This window comes from Bidens hawaiensis, unplaced genomic scaffold (genome assembly GCF_021521415.1).
Source record: "Bidens hawaiensis isolate Kalapana, Puna unplaced genomic scaffold, B.hawaiensis_p1.1 tig00020924_1, whole genome shotgun sequence".
In the NCBI taxonomy this organism is placed as follows: domain Eukaryota; kingdom Viridiplantae; phylum Streptophyta; class Magnoliopsida; order Asterales; family Asteraceae; genus Bidens; species Bidens hawaiensis.
Window position 1 is genome coordinate 301058 of NW_027493233.1, and position 20435 is coordinate 321492.

Below are 20435 nucleotides of genomic sequence, written 5' to 3' on the forward strand. Positions count from 1 at the left end.
GATAAAATAATTAAACAATATATATTACGTTGTACATAAAAACAGAACTATAAGGATATCTAAAAATATCTAAAAAATATTTAAATAATAAACGAGTCAAGCTCAAGTTCAATAATTTAAACGAACTCGAGCCCTACGTCTCCTAAGTAAACTGAGCCAAGCTCGAGCCTTGATGAGCTCGACTCGACTCATTTGCATCCTTATATATGTGTGTTTGTAATTGTGTGTGAAAATATTTAAATACAAACAATTGTAATTAATGTTCAAAAATACGACAAATATAGGTTGCATAATTATTATCATAAGTTCGTAATCTTTGTTGCATAATTATTTATATATGTTGCTTGATGATTATTATTAGTAATTAGTCAAGTATACCGAGTAATGATTTATTATTGTATGTAATTAATAAGTTATATATATGTTACATAATTATTTCACCTTGTGTCATTATTCACCTATGTGTGTGTGTGTGTTTGTAGCAAAGAACACACATGTATGTCGACATCTATAATTTTGTGACCTTCGGTCCATACTAGAATACGAATATTAACTGTAGAAAAACAATAATATTGATGCTCAGATTGGATAGAACTCCAAAGAACCAATTTGGACCACCATTCTTGAAGCATTTCCCGCCACATTTTAACATATAATTAAGTTAATGACAATTGAAACTAAAAGTATCCATTAATATTATGGATACTGAGAGTATGTATGTATGTACAGTAAACAAAAGCTATCCATTGATTCAGGAGCAATATATACAAATTTATTCCCTAAGAATCCGAAGACAAAATAATGCTTCAATAATTTGCATGCATGGAGCCAGAACCGGATGTTACTTTTACTCATTTATATTTTATATATACATAACTGGCAGTACCCATTCTCATTAAATATGAGCGATGACGAAGCTTGAACAAAAACGTGCGCTACAACTATACGTTGTCACTGAACATAAGCCTTTGAAGGCAACGTGCCTAAATAATAATGACTTTATAAATAGGCTTTTGAACATAATCCTATAACTCAAGTTGTCGGTATATGTTAATTAATGAATGGAGATAATGGTTTGTATATTTAGTTACTAGCTTAGGATCCCGTGTATTACATAGGGTGATGGCCTATAACTTGAACGAAACCGATGCTTTACTAAAATATCTTGTTTAAGCTTGAACCAGATAAATACATTTTTAAATTTTCTTTTAGACATGACTGAAAGTGACATAGATTTTGTTTTACATGGTGCAATTGGTATTATTTGCAATGGTTTGAAGTTTGGTTAGTCTTTTTTTTATGTCATATATATGTTGGATATTTAGTGTAATTAGAGATTGCGTATGACATTCAAACAAGGGTGTACGCTTGCTTGAACGACATCGGGACTAACGAGGGATACAAGGGGCAGGCGAGGGTTCAGGGGCAGCGCCCCCGAGAGAAGCGGGGTTCAAGGGACGGCAGCCCTGGCTGGGTCCAAGGGGTTGAGCTTTATTTACACCAAAAGTCCTTTATACAAAATGCATTAGAAATTCGGTTTTTTACCAAAATCCACATTAATTCAACTTGAGGGACTAAATGTGTAAAATGTGCAAAAACTGCTCTAGCAGTTATGTTCCAAAAACCGTTTCTTCCCTATATTCAATTTCTATATGAACATTCGAATTTACTTGCAATTTTTCGAAATACATAGCATCCAAAATCCATTCAAAATTCTTGGAATTGTATTATGATTTTATCCGGTCAAATCATTGGTATACATTCCAATTATTTGATCTGAAAGTGAATGCACGACTTCAAAATCATCCAGTTTACTGCTTTATACGAATTTCCCCAACAATATATGACAATGTATATACATAATTTTCAAATTGGAGCAATTACAGGAGGATCTCAAATGAGCTTTTAACTTTCATGGAGAGATGACATATCATAAATAATTAAATATGAAATGCTTGTAAGTTCAAAGAGATTATATACGATCTCAAATGTACAGGAAAAATAAGAGTTGATCTCATAGAAAAACGACACGAGTCGGATAAAGTTATTCATTCATTATAATATGGATTACTAACGATCGATTGCTTTCTTTGGTCCATAATAAAAGGTTCTGTATAGTTGCATATTCTTCAATAACTAGAGAGTTGACATTTGTTAAAATTTTTCAATCTATCGCGATGTGTTGTAATATTGTTCTTATGCATTTCCGATACAAGTCAACTACATTTAGTTTGTTCGATCCCTTTCTTAATCAAAGATGAATTATTGATTTGAACATTACTTTATAATCCTTCATAGATTCAAGAACAAAAGAATAAAATAAGAGCTTTTATAATGGACCAAAAACTCTCCAATCTTCAAATAAGAATATATAGTGTTCTTAAAGGTAATTCTATAACTATATAATAAGAATATAAATTGTTATGCTCGGTCTTAACCGATATGATACTAGCAAACATATCTAACTATGGTGACGTGACAATGATTTTACTATGTTACATGTAGTTATAAAATGTATCAGTTATGATCGATAACTGGTTGAACCTTATTCAGAAACTCCACAACCTCCGAAACTATATACCAAATGTACCGAAAGCCACTGTTGCAAAAATCCCGACTAGGCAACGATTAATCGCTAGTCCCCACTTCACTGATTAATTTTGGGTTAGTCGGCTAATTAATCGGTCAAATCCGACAAAATTAGTTGGCGGTTTTCGGCGAGATTCCGACCAAAATCAGCGGTTTGCGATGAGATTCCAGCAAAAACTAGCGATTTCCAGTGAGATTCCAACCAATTTCCGGCCAAAATATGTTTGTGTATTTATAAAACTGAAAAATTACATATAAAAATGTGTGTTATAAAACTAAAAAATATACATGAAAATCCGATCTGATTAATCTCGAATTATCTCGATTAATCCCGATTAATCGTTAGTCCCCACCTCACCACTCCACTACCGACTAGCTATTTTACAACATTGCCGAAAGCAAATGGGATAAATGTGTGTTGTGGCAGAAAATAATAATAAAAAAAACTATATATCAGTCTTTGTTTAACATGAATTTAGTTGTTTTATATGATATAGTTTGATTGAATGCAGTCAAATGAAATATATTATGATATATTTTTCAATATTTTTTCGGATATATATGAAACAAAATTTCGTTTTTTGTCATATTCCTTTGAAATGGTGCAAATATCATGCCAATGGTGTCACATTTTCTTGCCTATTTCATGCCAAAATATCTCATGAAATCCATGCAGGTTTACTTCCATCGATGCATTTGGTAAAAGTGATTTTCATGCCCATTTTTCAACGTTTTAGTGAAGATTCCTTATTCATGTGTTAATTCTAAAATAATATTATAGATTATGAAACTTTTGTCATTGGTTGGTGATTGTTGTAATCTTGGCTTTTAGTAATTACTACATGAAGTTAATACAACACAAATAAGTATCACCAAAAGAAAAACCCGTTTGATGGATACATGAAATCCCAGTAAAAAAACGAAAACAAAAATATTTAGTTGGTGATTATCGTTGGACCTCACGAAATAAAATTTCTTTTAGCTTTTTCCAAAATTTACCGACGAATCTAGTGAAACCCAAAACAAATTAACTGTTTCATTTGAAAATTACCTACGGGTTTATTAAAGTCTCATAAAAAAAATAAATTAAATTTCTAATTGTCGTGTGTAACTTATATTTATCATGTAATTATTTAACTAGTTTAAATGTACTGTTATAATCAACTTGCTTTGAGAGCCCCGAGATCAGCACTAACAATCAAGTCAACAAGAATACATTATAGATGTAATGTATGAACATGTCTACATATGTGTCTTCTAGTCCAATAACACAAAAATTATGGTTAAGGCTTGAGATCTTATGGTTTCAAGTTTGAAATCTGACACATAGTGGTGATTTGGTGTTTATAGGTGAGTTATGTCTGAGGTGTTAAAATCAGTATTGAAAATTGATATCTTGTCTTAGAGATATTCACTCGAGTATTGGGGTAGTTTCAAACGCTGATTAGAAAAAATTGTATGTTTGTAAAGTGTGGTATGGATGTAGGGGGAGGTGATCGAGTATCCTAAGCTAATGGGCTAGGACGGAGTCCATCATATTAGGATATTATTGGGCTATACCCTTTACATCGAATTTTGCATGTGTTTAAATTGTTCAAAATAAGAGAATAAGCAAAGTGTAATTGTGGGTCAATAATTAAGATAAATCCCACTAACTTGACATTTACTTAAGTTCGATCTTCTATAGTTAAAAATCATCCTTTGCGTTCTTACAAGACACTAAATTATTATGAGATTCCCACATTAATTTAGTAACAAATATCAATTTTAAATTACAGATTAACGACAGATAGATGGGCAAGCAGCTGCGCCGCTACCCCTACGTTTGGTGGGAATTATTATTAATTTCACTCTCTATGGATACACGTACTAGTGTTGCCATTATCCCAAGATGATATCAAGAAACATTAGAATGTGAAAATCTGAAACAAATATATTTTCCTGCAACTTTATTTATATATAGAACTTATCTAGAAAATCTAATCTTTCAATTTTGCAACAGATTACCGATAGATTGTTCATCGTACCAACTAATACCAAATCGATTTTGGAAGAAATATTATCCGAATCTTATCATCATATCATACTGATAATATCCATCGCAAATGTTATAAAATAGATCTATAAGATTGTCACTCGTTTCATTTCAAGTGTTCAATAGAAATAAACGCATAGTTATAAATACGTGTGGATGTTACATATTTATAATAGCTATATGATACGTTTTAATGATTGATACAAGAAAAACTTGAAACATTGTCTTATAAATAAATATTTTTTTTAAGATAAATCAAAATAAAAGGGTTAATATTGTTCTTTAGAAAAAGAAAAAAAAAGGAGAAAAGGGATGAACAAAGTGAGTGCCGCATGCAAAATGTTAGCTGACAAAGTGACCCAAAATTCATGAAGAGTCTTTTTGAATGATGAAATCATAACATCCTCCACTTGGATATATGCTTCATTATTTTGTTTTGACTACTATCTTTTTGGACTCATACAATCTAATAAACTATATTCATAATCATTATTTTAAAAAAATAAATAAATATTAAAATTTAAACCTATGTTGTATATATGTTTGTAGTACAAAAACTGTGAACTAAGTATTTGATTTAATGTTTAGTTGATAAAAGAAAGCTAAAAGTTGGGTAGTCAAGTAGTTTGAAAGCAAATTGGTATGGCTCAGCCGGCATAGGATTTATACAATTTGATAATTTTGTGGTTGGTCTTATGGTCTAATGACATGGGGTATGTCGGTATGGTTAAGGTATATGAATTATGGTCTTACGTTCGAAAACATGACTCATGGGGTTTTCTGTAGTGGTGAGTTTTCTCATTAATGGTATTCTTGGGTGAATTATGACTAAAGCGTTAAAATTAGTATAGACAGTTGATATTCTGTTTCAAAAGGATCACTCAAAACTCAAGTATTTGGGATAGTTTCGAACGTTGTTTAGGAAATGTTACATAGTTTACGGTTTGAAAATTTGGGCAACGGTTTTAGAAATGTTTTTTTTTTTGAATTTTATAACTTATTTTTTTTTTCATGATTTAGGAGGTAAGTAATAATGGTGATCACATGAATTCATGAGAGGAAAAAACAGTGAAGAGGACTATAATGAGTTGCCCCACACTTTCCACCTACAATTTGCTCATATTATATGAATTTAAATAAAAAGAATATGCAAGAAATCCATGAATGCAAGTAGTAAATATTCCAAAAAGTGCTTTGTAATTTGTTAATCACATATCAATGATCTAACTTTTTCTCTTACTAAATACTTAACATGTGATTTTTTTTTCTTTTTTCTTTTTAAATCAACATTACTAGTTTCTAACTCCACGGTTTCTTCTGTAAAAAATTTGAACTAGCTAAACCTAATTGTAATAGTCTTTAAATCTTAAATTAAATATATAATGCTAAGGTATGAACATATAAATGGAGTGTATTTAAGGGCTCCTATAGATTCAATAAAACCAATAGTGTACTAGTTTCCACTAGAACATGCTATTGTGAACGAAAAAACAGTTGTGAATTAATCGCTAAAGATTAAACTATTGTAATCACTGGCCCCTAGTATTAGGCTAGATCCATTTTATCTAATCTGACTTTCTTCATTTTGTAGATCATTGCTATAACGATTTGTAATCTCACGTATGTATTAAGATTAAACGAAGTAAAAATCGAAAATTAACAACCAAAAAGCAAGTCTAGCCTAGAATTAGTTGATCTTTATTTACATACATATATATCTTTATTAATTTTTTTTTTTAATTTCAAATTGTTTTATATAATTTACTATAAAACGATTACAATAAAGTGGCAGGCAAACGGGCAACAAGCTGCGCCGCAACCCCCTTTTGAACAGCAAAGCCAATCCTGCTAAAAACGAAGCTTTGGGACCTAGAAGCTGAAGAGGTTCCGTGTACGACGCGCTGAACCCTACTCAAAAATTTCACAGCCTCTGGAGCCAGAAAACCAAATGTATCAAAGGCAAATGGAGTAGGGATTTGAAATGGTGCATCTCTTTGTTTCTTGCTCATGAGCTTAGGCACCACAACTAGTCTATTTCTCACCTTCATCATCTCACTTGGGACCTCTGGGGCCTAACTGACCTAATCAATGCCCAATTAACACCCTTAAAGACTCATGCTTTTTAATCTCTATGGAACCCTTCAAACTTCCAATTCTTTTTTTAGGGTTCTTCACAAGTAGTCTTGCAATAAGATCTTGCACTTTCACCATTTCTTCATACTCTTTACTTGTACTCACACCAATTCTTGGAAAACTTAGTGGTTGCTTCAATATGTTGATGAGTGTCTTCTCATTGTTCTCGCCCTTAAAGGGTGTGATCCCATATAACATTTCGTACAAGAAAACCCCTAAGGTCCACCAATCGACAGCACTCCCGTGACCTTGGCCTGAGATCACTTCAGGGGCCAAATACTTGTGAGTTCCCACGAATGACTTTGATCTTGCGTTTAGGAGCTCAGCCACTAACTTAGTGTTGTATTCTTGAAACCTGATTGTTTCAGTGATTATGGTGGTTGGAGGGGCGCATTTGGTTCTTCGCAATGAGAAACATGAGGACAGGTTGTATTGGGGTAACACAAGAGTGTGTTGAACATTTTAGGTTATGGTCATGGTCACTATTATCATCGTGGTCAAGTTGTCTAGATGAGTCAGGTTTAGAGCGAACAAATTTAAGGACAACGTCACATTTTAATGACAGATCAAAATCTGAGAGCATTATATGACCATCTTCTCTAACAAGCACATTTTCGGGCTTGAGATCTCGATAAACTATGCCCATCATGTGAAGATACTCTAGGGCTACCAATGTTTCTGCAACATAAAACCTAAAATGATTAGAAATTAGAAAACATATATATGTTAGCAAAATATCTCAACATAAAAACTAAAACTATTATATGAAATTAATAAATTGTATTGTCTACAGTAACATAAGCATACGTTTCTTCACATCTATAAGAAACAATTTATACGCAATACAAAATTTAAACGAATTTTTTTAAAAAAATATCGCAATCATAATATAATTCAACCATATAGATCCCTCATAAAATACAAAGCTGATTTACAGTATATAAAATAAAACCCAACAGAGGGTTTTTTTTTTTCACACTAATATAGATAAACAAACAAAAAAACGTTATTTATTTTACACATATACTTCTACAAATTAACTTCAAATATCAACATATATTCATTTTACTATTATCATATTTAAATTGTTTCTCTTATATAAGAATTTTGATTATAAGACTAAGGTATAAAGAAAAAATTAAAGAACAATACAATGGTCATATTTAATAGAAACATATTTCCCTTTTATTTATTAAATAAATTTAATATTATACAAATTTATATACCCTTTATAAAAGTTACTTTGCTATCATTATCTGCCTAAATCATCAACTAAAATATAAAAATACTATAAACCACAATCATTCTTGTCGAACGTAAACTACAAATTTATTAATTACAACCCTTCTAAGCAAATAATAATAATAATAATAATAATAATAATAATAATAATGAAAATGAATTTCAATCAAATACAAATTAAATTAATGTGTTATATCAAGCAGTGTAACTATATATAAAACATACTGTAATTATAGTGTAATGTAATTACTAACACGTTAATTTAATTTGTATGTTAACTTTTCCTTAATAATAATAATAATAATAACAACAATAATAATATGTTTACTTACTTGGCTGATGAAATATTAAAACGTTTTGCCGGCTGCCGTTGCCGGGCAGCATGCAAGTCACCACCGGGACAAAACTCCATAACCAAACACGAATAATGTGAAGCATCAAACTCGGCATAAAGCGTCGGTAAAAACGGGTGATCCAAACCCGACAAGATCTCCTTCTCCATCTCTGCTCTTTGCAACTTTTTCCTAATAGCCAATGCCTCCCTATCCACCACTTTAATAGCATACAAGTTATTCGCCAAACCCGCCACCGGGTTCCTGATTTGACACAAGTACACGTTCCCTATGTCGCCTGACCCGACCCGTTTCAATATCTTGAAATGGTCTAGACTTACATGGCCACCTTTTTCACTACGTAGGCGTTTTATAGCCTCCCATGCAGCTTGGTTTGCCTTGTGTGGTTTGTTGGAGCAGTCGCTGGATACTGATATCCTGCGACTGCTGACACTGACACTGGCGTTGCTCGTCCAGCTCTGGATGGAGTCTGGCACGGTGATAGACGAGCAACTGCTGTCGTAGTCGGATTGATCATCTCTTGTTATGGTTGGCATGATCATGGGGTGAATATTGGAAGAGAAATAAGATGAATGGGAGATTATAATTTGTGTTCATGTGGTTTTTTATATATGTATAATGTGTATGTGGGCAGACAGGCTTCTATTGATAAAGTATTTTTTGTTGTTACATTAACTTTATTTATTTATTTAGATAGAAGAAAACACATTACCATGAGGATTTTAATTTTTAAGTGTTACTACTTTAACTTTCACCACATATATGACTTATTAACTTATTTTGTCAAGTTAAAAGATAGTTTAGGATTCTAGTCTCACTTAAAATTCGAGAAAAAAATAAGGTGGGAAAAATTAACATGAAACCAAATAAATACTTATTTATGTTTTGGTTTTAACATGAAATTAACCGGTTGAACCATTCCAGCAAAGAAAGTTACATTTTTTATTGGTTTGGAATGCAGATGAACAGTTTTTAATGATTTGACGTTTCATGTTTTGAAACTTGGATCAACGGTTTTTTTTAACAATTATTATTATTACTAACTAAATTTTATTTTAGGGATATAAAGTTATGTATATATGTGTCATATTCATCATCAAATCTTAGATTTCTTTTTAAAATTTAATAAAAAAAATATTTTTCTTTTGTCTAAAATCGTCAAAATTGAACCATCAACCCGTAAACTATGAAAATCTGTCATCTCATCCAACCCGGCCAGTTCACCTATTAGTGACTAACACATTTTTTTTTGTCAAAATCAACTTAATCAAGGCCTCAACATGACCAATAGATTAAACAATTATTTAACTCTTTCAAACAAAAAAAAAAATACATGGGATTCCCTAGTTAAGTTTAAAAGTATGGAATGGATTAAGATGCAATTTGAGGTAGTCAATTAATTTATTAATATTTAATAATTACATAAATATATTATTTTCCACCGTTTGAAGATGGTCAAACGTACCCTTACAAAAGTGAAAAAGGTACCTCTTTCCAACGGTGGATATAAAGAAGAGTGTGCTTTTAATAATTTTTATATATAGTTAGCCATAATTGCAAGAGATATCAAGTTGTAAGAAACAAAGATGCTCAATTGCTCATACCCACGGATTTGCCGTGCAACATATTAATTTTTATAAAATTGTTTTACTTGATCATATATGTATACACGTATTATATATGTCTGGACTCTAGTATAAGGGTGAAAGAAATGGTTTTCCCGTCACGTAATGGTTAATCCATCTTTCTTCGGTAACAACTGAGGTGGGGTGATATTCCTACTCCATCTGATCCCAAAATTCATCCTCCATCTCAAAATCCTACCCGCATACTCCAATTTCTTCTTTGTTCTTTCTTGAATTAGATATCACGGTTGTCATATGCCGATCAGGAAGGTTTTGACTTGGTATTAAAAGACGTGGGATGATGATCCTATACCACATTCCCACCTCGCGACCATTTCCAAACACAAACATGAACTTTAATATTTTTATGGATATGCTACGTGTATCTTATTAGCCGAAATGATTTTATAGTGGTTTACCCACATCAGTATTGAATTTATTTATCTTAAATATATATAAACAAAAGCTCCCTAAATGCAAGTCACTATATTGTTTTATTTGTAAATGGATGTTTCTCATGCATTTAATAACTGAATTCACATGTATGAGTCTCATCAAACTCACATGCATTATAATCCATGTTATAATTAAAAGTTAATTTTATCAAATATTTGATATGAAAATCCTGTAAAATAGAAAATATGCTAAAAATTATTATCCGATTTTTTAAAAAAAGATATTATTTATAATTATTTACTTTAAAGATGTTAAAAAGTTAAATTATTTAAGTATAAAATTGATATAGGCGTAGTTAAACATTTACAAAGTTAATTATATGGATTGTCCTTATGGTATGTCTGTATTGCATGTTTGATCCCTACCTTTGAGAAATTACATCTATGGTTTTCATTAGTTTGTAATTGTCACACGGATTTTTCAATGGACGGGCATTAGTTTTTCCAGTTAAGTGGACGTGAAATGACTAAACTAACCTTAACGATGTCACATAATAAATCTTAATAAAACACAAAAGAAATGGTAGAAGAGAAGAGGACTTCGATTTATGATATGGAGGGATATTGTGACACACAAAAGAAAACAAGCAAATGAACACAAAAAAAATCTTCTCTTTTTTAGCAATGACAGGATATATGTCATCAGTCATCTTATGTGATATTCTTTTATTTGTTTGTTTGGTTTCCTTTGTATATATGACACTATGCAAATCTTATCCTTTCCCACTTTTGGGCTGCATCTTCTTCAGTTAACAACACACGTACCAGAAAATGTCGTGCTTCAAAGTGGTATTTTTATGGGGACCTTCAATCCTCCATAACATAATATGTCCCATACATTCAGGCCTCACAACCAGGCCCACCACCATCAACCTCAACATTTAGCTAGGAATCAAATATTCTACATCATATCTTTACCAACTAGCATATCTTTGCACCTACCTAGCTAATTGTCTCAACAACCAACATTTAGTGAATAGTGATCATATATGTTTTGTTCTTTGTTTCTTACTTTTTTATTTTGAACTTTATTAATAAGAGTATGTGTAGTGAGCTACAAAACCAGGTGATAATGGGCGACAAAAGGATGGAACACCGCCCCCCGGGCGATAATCCCGATGACAAGGGGCAGGGCGACTAGTTTATGTCGCTTGATTTCTTGTTTCAATTATTATTATTTTAGTCTTTTGTGTGTAGCATATATATGCATATATATAACACACACACACACACACACCACTACACACCTCTAAAACAAAAATCAACCATTTGCTGACTGGACGTCACATGTCACAAAACGCCTCATTTTGTAGCACCTCCGCTATACATGGCCTAAGAGGATGGATTAGTATCTTATCGCTTTTTCTTTGTAGGGCGTTGTTGTTAGGTTTGTGAAGGCCTTTTGGGTTTAATTTGGTTGACATTTAGAAGACAAATGGGAGCGGCCCATTTACTTGAGGCGGAAAGACTTGTTCGTGTTTTTGTAACATCCCGAATTTTCAAATAATAATATTTTATATCATTTCATTTAATGGAAAAGTTTACTTGGATAGTAAATATTATAATAAAGGATGGTATGATAAGTGGGTTAATTAGATGGGATTAATGATGGACTAAAAAGGAAAGATGGGCCTTAGGTCCATGGGCTTAAGGGAGTATAAATACCCCTTAAACCCTAAATCTTTCCATTTCCACCCAAGTTATCCATCTTATTCTCTCTAAACACCAAAACACACCTACAAACCTTCCTATTTCGGCCGCCGCCTATATTAAGAAACCGAGATCAAATCCAAACCTTAAATCGACCATAACAACGTTAGATCTTCTATATTCAAGCTAGATAACGAGTCCAAGATCCTAAAGCAAGCTAGTCGTGACCTTAGAAGCGTCAAAAGGTATGTTCTTTAACCTTAAAGGTTATGTTTTTATGAACGGTTTGCTATGAAACTTAAACCTAGAGTAGATCGGGCCTAGTTAGTTCATAAAGTAGCAAACTTGACGATTAAAACGGACTTAATGGACATATGGTTATATACGGCTCATAGATGTGTTGGGTTTCTATGGATAATTTATACTAAGTTAACCATTTAACTAGTCACAATTAAGGCGGAAGCGTGATATTTACAAACTAAACATATCTATCCATGTGTATATATATATATATATATATATACAAGTTTATATGATATGTGTTCATGAACAACTTAGTTTATTCATGTCATAAGATTACCAATAATCTATATGTTAGAAACCCGAGGCAAGGATCAAGTAATACGGAAAAACTAAACTATCAAAGCTTGTAAAACTTACATTCTTAAACATTTAAGAGATGTAGTTGATGGTTGAAGAAGATGATGATGTTGATGCTAGACTTTCAAAGGAAAATCCTCAAACGGAATATACCCCGAGCCTCCAACACACACCGAGCTATGTTAGGGAGCTTGAACACCAAAAACCGAGACTCGAGCCTCTTCCTTTTGTCTTGGCCGAAAACAAGAAGAAAGAAAAAGAAAGAGTTGTTTGGTTTTTGGTTACTTGAAAGTTTTGATTGATGATCTTGATCTTTATATCATAATTTCCATCAAATCAAAACATGGTGTTAGGTATTTTGGTCAAGTAACCCATACCAAATCCATGACAAGATATTGACCAAAATCATGGGGTGTGGGGCCCACCCAAAACCGGCCCCAAATATAATTTTTTTTTTTTATTTTATACTTTATAAAATATAAAAACACCCCATCTTTTATAAACCATTTTATAAAAGAACACATAGTTAAATAATCATTCCAATAATAATTATTTGAATAAATAAATTAACCAATTAATTTATTTAACACTTTCAAGTAAGTATTCAGAAACCCGATTTTCTGAATGTATCGTGTTCTGTATTTGTCTCATAGATCTTATCTTAACAAATACATAATTGGTGTGTGTCTAACTCGTTATTGGGTATGACCCGACTTGGATCAAACACAATTAGTTACATTAACCTAATTATGTGTCTCGGGCATATGGTATTCCAACAATCTCCCACTTGCACGTGACTCATAAGAAGTTAATGCTAATGGTGAATACCGCCTAACAACAGGTCACCACCCCTAGTGTGTTTGACTAAGTGCCATTCAATAACATCATCCCCTTCAAGTCCATACTTGATATGATATAGGTAAGTTTTATCATTATATCCCTTTGTTACTAGATGTCCTGTCAAATCGAAGAGACACAGAGTGATCATTCTCTCAATGATTTAACTTAACAGGCCTTAGACATCTAAACTCTCAACACATAAGAGGAACAAATTCCATCTTGACTGCATACATCCTCGTTGACATCTCATATGATATCTGAGCTCTTTCTTACACGTCATCGTGTTACTGAAATAACAAAGAAGAGAGTCAAGATATCAGACTTGATGAAAAACCAGATCCGATATGCATCTCAGGTCAAAGGACACAATGATACTCGCCTTTACTCAAGGATTACTTATGATCAGTTGCACTAACTCCATGCAGTGATCCTTGAGAGCGGATCATGTCCAATATTTGTATCCCACAAATATCTATGAACCTTGGTGGCAAACCTATGCCCTATATTCATCACATGAATATCAACCAATCCGGGTTCATAATAGTCTTACCTTCATACTTGTTCCCACAAGTATGATCGACTACGGTCGTTTAGAACAACATAAGTCATTCATGGATTAAACATGCAAATATAGAACATAACTCATTGAATAATTAAAACATAATTAATTTTCATGAGATACCCATTACATTCGTTCTTATACAAACACTAAATACAGATTAAATCCACTCACTAGAATACCGAAGTCCTAATGCACAAACATGACCCTCATGCTTTGGCCTATCGAGGAGCTTCGTGAGTGGGTCCGCAATATTTTGATCGGTATGAACTTTATGAATACATATCTTTCTCTTTTCAACTTCATCCCTTATGTAGTTGAATCTGCGCTCAATGTGCCTCGTTTTCTGATGAGCACGAGGCTCCTTGATCTGTGCAATAGCACCTTCATTGTCACAGAATATCTCTAGGGGCTCCTGAATGGTAGAGATAATCCCTAGATCCATGATGAACTTTTTCATCCATGCAGCCTCTTGGGCTGCCATTGAAGCGGCGATGTACTCAGATTCTGTAGTGGATAACGCGACAACATCCTGCTTTGAACTCTTTCAAGAAACAGCGCCTCCATTCAAAATGAAGACATATCCCGACTGTGACCGAGAATCATCTCGGTCAGTTTGGAAACTCGCATCCACGTAACCCTTTACGACGAGTTCCTCCTCACCAGACCCATATATTAAAAACATATCCTTAGTCCTTCTAAGGTATTTTAATATATTCTTGACAGCCATCCAATGACTGTCACCTGGGTTGTGCTGGTATCTACTCGTTATGCTTAAAGCATACGAGACGTCCGGTCTAGTGCACATCATTGCATACATAATAGATCCTATTGCCGAAGCATAAGGAACATGCTTCATCCTATCCTGCTCTTCCTTAGAGCTAGGACTTTGGGATGAGCTTAACACGGTTCCTCTAGGAATAGGTACCAAACCTTTCTTAGAGTTTTCCATCCTGAACCTTTTCAGGATTTTATCAATGTATGCACTTTGATTGAGTCCGATCAATTTCCTTTGTCTATCCCTATAGACCTTTATTCCCAAGATATATGTCGCTTCTCCAAGATCCTTAATTGAGAAACGACTACTTAACCACGCTTTAACGCTTTCCATACTTGGTATATCATTTCCAAATAAAAGTATATCATCGACATACAAAATAAGGAACATGACTATACTCCCACTAGCCCATTTATACACACACGCCTCATCACCGTTTTGGACGAAACCAAACGCTTTGATTTCTTCATTGAAACGATGATTCCACATCCGTGATGCTTGTTTCAACCCGTAGATTGATTTCCTTAACTTACATACTTTGTCAGGATTAGATGGATCGACAAAACCTTCAGGCTGAACCATATGGACATCTTCCTCAAGATATCCATTAAGAAAAGCGGTCTTGACATCCATCTGCCATATCTCATAATCAAAATGAGCTGCAATGGCAAATAATATCCTGATCGACTTAAGCATCGCGACCGGCGAGAAGGTTTCATCATAATCAATCCCTTGAGTTTGCGTGAAACCTTTTGCTACAAGTCGTGCTTTGTAAGTATCTAAATTTCCATGCATATCGGTCTTCTTCTTGAAGACCCACTTACATCCAACCAGTTTGGAGTTAAGTGGACGATCAACCAATTCCCAAACTTGGTTATCGTGCATGGATTGCATCTCGGCGCTCATGGCTTCAAGCCACTTGTCACAATCAGGTTGTGACATAGCATCTTTGTAGGAGATCGGTTCATCCGAATCGACCAAGTAGCAATCATCCACGAGAAATCCATATCTCTCGGGAGGTTGACTAATCCTACTAGATCTGCGAGCAACGTGTGTATGATCAACCATTTGATCACCTTCAACATCCTCGTGTTGAAAACTAGTATCGACCAACTGTGTATCATCCAGTGATTCTTGAACCTCTTCAAGTTCCACTCTCTTTTCACTAGGTCCTTTCATAAGGAACTTAGTTTCTAAGAAGTATCCTTTGCGTGAAACAAACACCTTTTGTTCACTAGGATCATAGAATATATATCCTATATCATCCTTTGGGTATCCTATGAAGATACATCTGATGGATCGAGCCTCAAGCTTATTTGGGGTGTCACGTTTAACATAAACTATGCATCCCCATACCCTTAAATATGAAAAGGATGGAACCTTTCCATGCCACACTTCATAGGGTATTCGATCCACCTTTTTGGTCGGGGCCATATTCAAAATGCGAGCCGCTGTAAGTAGCGCATATCCCCAAAATGATGTTGGTAGTGAGCTTCGTGCCATCATTGATCGAACCATGTCCAACAGTGTTCGATTCCTCCTCTCGGATACTCCGTTATGTTGAGGAGTACCAGGAGGAGTGAGCTGTGAAATAATTCCACAATCTCTAAGATGACTTTGAAAAGCATCACTTAGGTATTCGCCTCCTCTATCGGAGCGGAGTACCTTGATTGTTCGGTCGAGCTGATTTTGTACTTCATTTTGAAATTCCTTGAACATTTCAAAGGCTTCATGTTTGTGTTTCATTAGATACACATACCCATATCGACTAAAATCGTCAGTAAAGGTAATGAAGTACCTTTCACTATTCCTACTAGTGGGCTTGAGAGGTCCGCATACATCCGTATGTATGATACCTAACAAGTCCTTAGCCCTTTCATTTGTACCTTTAAAAGGTTCTTTGGTCATCTTGCCTTGAATACAAGATTCACACTCATCAAACGAACCTAACTCATTTGTTTTCAAAAGACCATTCTTTTGGAGAGTATTTACACGATTCTTGTTTATGTGTCCAAGACGACAATGCCAAATGTAGGAATCACTCAAATCCTTTTTGAGTCTTTTAGTGGAAGTTTGATATAATGAGCTATTTAAGGTATTATCATGAACCAATTCATAAATACCGTTGTTTGGTACAGCTTTAAAATAAAAGATACCATTAGATGATACATGCATTTCTGATTTTACAAATTTAAAGTCAAAGTTACATTGTCTAAGAAGGTGCACAGAAATAATGTTCCTAGTCAAACTAGGAGCATACAAAACATTTCTCAAAACAACTTCCAAACCACTTGGAAGCGATAAAGTGAAGTCTCCTTTAGCGACCACGTGCACCCTTGCACCGTTGCGCATGAAAAGACTCACTTCGCCCTTCTTTAAGTCTTCATTCCTTTTGAACCCCTGCAACCAATTGCAAATATGAGTTCCACATCCGGTATCCAATACCCATGTGTTAGAAGAAATAAGATTTAGCTCAATATTAATCATAAAGACATTACCCGAGGCATGCCCCGCATTCCTCTTGTCTCTTAGCTCTTTTAGGTAGACCGGGCAATTGCGTTTCCAGTGTCCGGTCTCCCCACAACCAAAACAAGGATCATCCTTATGACCCCTCGGTTCCACAACCTTTTGTTTCTTTGCCATAACCGGTGATTTGCCCTTACCTTTAAGATGCATAGGAGGACCCTTTCTTTTTGCTACCTTAGCCTTAGGATTGGGTTGAGATCGATTCTTGGATCTACCTTCATTGATCGCAAACACGGGTAAAACCCTTTTACCCATGCTCGCCTCGGCTGTTTTAAGCATTGAGTGAAGTTCTCCAATGTTTTTGTCCCACCCGTTCATGTTATAATTTAACACGAAAGTGTCGAACCTTTTCGACAAAGAGTTAAGGATCAAATCCGTTGCTAACTCTTTTGAGATGGGACAATTGAGCTTGGCGAGGCGATCAATGTAACTTTTCATCTTAAGCACATAAGTTGAAACTGGTTGATTATCATCCATTCTACATGCATGCAAGGCTCGAACCGTTTCGAATCTTTCAACCCTCGATTGCTTAAGGAACATTTCCTTAAGTTGAGTAATCATGTCGTACGCATTATGGTTTTCGAAATCCTTTTGGATTTCGGGAACCATAGTCGCCAACATGAGGCATGACACTTGAATGGAATCTTCCGTGTGTTGGACCCAATTCATATATTCGACCTCACTTCCCTCTTCCGGTTCATTGGGGATAGGTGTTTCCAAAACATGATATAATTTTTCTTGTTTTAGAACAATCCTTAAATTTCGGAACCAATCCGAAAAGTTATTGTGGTTAAGACGGTCTTTAGCGAGAATAGATCGGAGAGATACGTTTTGGACGTTAGGGATTATGTTGTCGTCGACGTGTGCGGCCATCTGCAGAATTTTAATTAAGTTCATTTTAGTGTTTTACATATTTTAATTATTAATACCCTTTTATATATACCAAATATAATTAATAATTAAAATCTAGAATCCAACGATAAACACGACTCCGGTTAGGTAACCTTTTTCCCATTGTCGGTTTATCAAGGTAGTTATTCATAACAATTGCAAACCCTTTTGCAACTTCTAGAGTTTATGGGACCGGTTCGAAATCATATTTCGTATCGGCATGTTTATCCCATCAACACCTATTAGACCCCATGCTTGGGTGACCCTCTTCACATGGTTCTAATTTAAGTCGTCCTACTTGTATCAACTTGTAATATTAACATACAAACGGTTAGGTGACCTTTTTCCCATTTATATGCCAATATTACCTCAACATATTAATTTACTCTACGCGGTTAGGTGACCTTTTTCCCACTAAGAGCTTACTAATATGTTAAGCGTTAATACAAAAGGATGGTGTTTAACTTGTTATCCTTAAATTTAAAATGGATTTTTAGTTTTAATAAATCTAGTTATAAAACTTTAAATCATGTTCTAACATGCATTTAGTAACATGATTATTTTGAAACCATTTTCAAAATTCTAATTTATAATAAAACCATTTTATTATGGGCGTGAGATGGCTAGTTAATAAATCCATTTTATTAAACTACGTGTCACGTAATTACCGATAATTATTAGAACCCGTTTTATGCTTTGTTAATTAATTCTATGTGACGAAGTTGATATCCTAATATCTAACAACCACACAATCAAACAATCAATTAACAAGCATACATAATTATACTAGACACGAGCCACTAAGTTAGACCACACTTGTTAGCCGAAACAAGTGTGTGTCTTAGGTCCGATCCTAAGGGACACACGACACATGGATGTTGTAGCTCCCACTTGATCCCGCATCCAAATGCGTCAAGCATCTTCTTCAACCCCGTTGTGATCCATTGGGCTTGAACTTGGGCCTTAGCTTCCATAAGCTTCCATTTGGGCTTAATTGGTGGGCTTAGGTTCTTTTGGGCTTGAATCCCCTTAATGGGCTTGTGAGACCCATTATCACCATACCCGGCCCAATAAGGCCCAAACTTCCAATTTTGCAATCTTCTTTAAATTTACATAACAAATGTCCTAATACATTTTTTCTATAAAATAAAGATATTACAAATAAACTATTTATTACATACCCATATGAATAAATAATTACAAAATTGCCCCTAATTAATTATTACAAACCGAAACTTTGAATAATTAATAACAATCACAACAAACATCCATTTGGTCTACGGCTCGGTCTAGTTTTAACAAACATAACCCGTTATGTCTTAGGAACCCGTTCCAAAACCCCTTGACCTTATCGGGCCTAGCCCAACCCATTTGGGCTTGACCCAATAACTTGATTATGGGCTTCGGCCCACATGTGCAAAACACATGGGCTTCGGCCCAATGAAAAGTCTATGGGCTTCGGCCCATTTAACCAAAATGGGCTTCGGCCCATTTAACTTTCTTCCCTCCTTTATTTTTCTTCTCGGTTAACCCATTAACTTAAAGAAGTGGGCTTCGGCCCAATCACATCCGAATTGGGCTTCGGCCCATGAACTCGGTTTTATATATATATATATTTTTTTTTTTTGAACAAAGCCAAAAATAATAACAAGATTAAATACAAAAAATCATGCATGTTTATTTTTGTATAAAATCTTTCAAGGGGAAAAATATAAAACCGAAAACCCGAAGCCTAGTTTCCCGTATCCCGGCTCTTGATGCCATTTGTTGGGTTTCTATGGATAATTTATACTAAGTTAACCATTTAACTAGTCACAATTAAGGCGGAAGCGTGATATTTACAAACTAAACATATCTATCCATGTGTATATATATATATATATTACAAGTTTATATGATATGTGTTCATGAACAACCTAGTTTATTCATGTCATAAGATTACCAATAATCTATATGTTAGAAACCCGAGGCAAGGATCAAGTAATACGGAAAAACTAAACTATCAAAGCTTGTAAAACTTACATTCTTAAACCTTTAAGAGATGTAGTTGATGGTTGAAGAAGATGATGATGTTGATGCTAGACTTTCAAAGGAAAATCCTCAAACGGAATATACCCCGAGCCTCCAACACACACCGAGCTATGTTAGGGAGCTTGAAC

The 20435-nt window shown here is 34.2% G+C and overlaps 1 pseudogene across 1 annotated transcript; it reads right to left on the bottom strand.

Annotated features, from left to right (window-relative positions):
* Nucleotides 1–5664: 5664 nt before the first annotated feature.
* Nucleotides 5665–8888, bottom strand: LOC143562308 (protein kinase PINOID 2 pseudogene; annotated as a pseudogene). The gene is made up of 3 exons (XR_013140464.1): nt 8332–8888; nt 6550–7449; nt 5665–5730 (listed from the first exon to the last, which is right to left on the bottom strand). The product of XR_013140464.1 is annotated as a protein kinase PINOID 2 pseudogene (transcript).
* Between the last annotated feature and the right edge of the window lie 11547 nt (nt 8889–20435).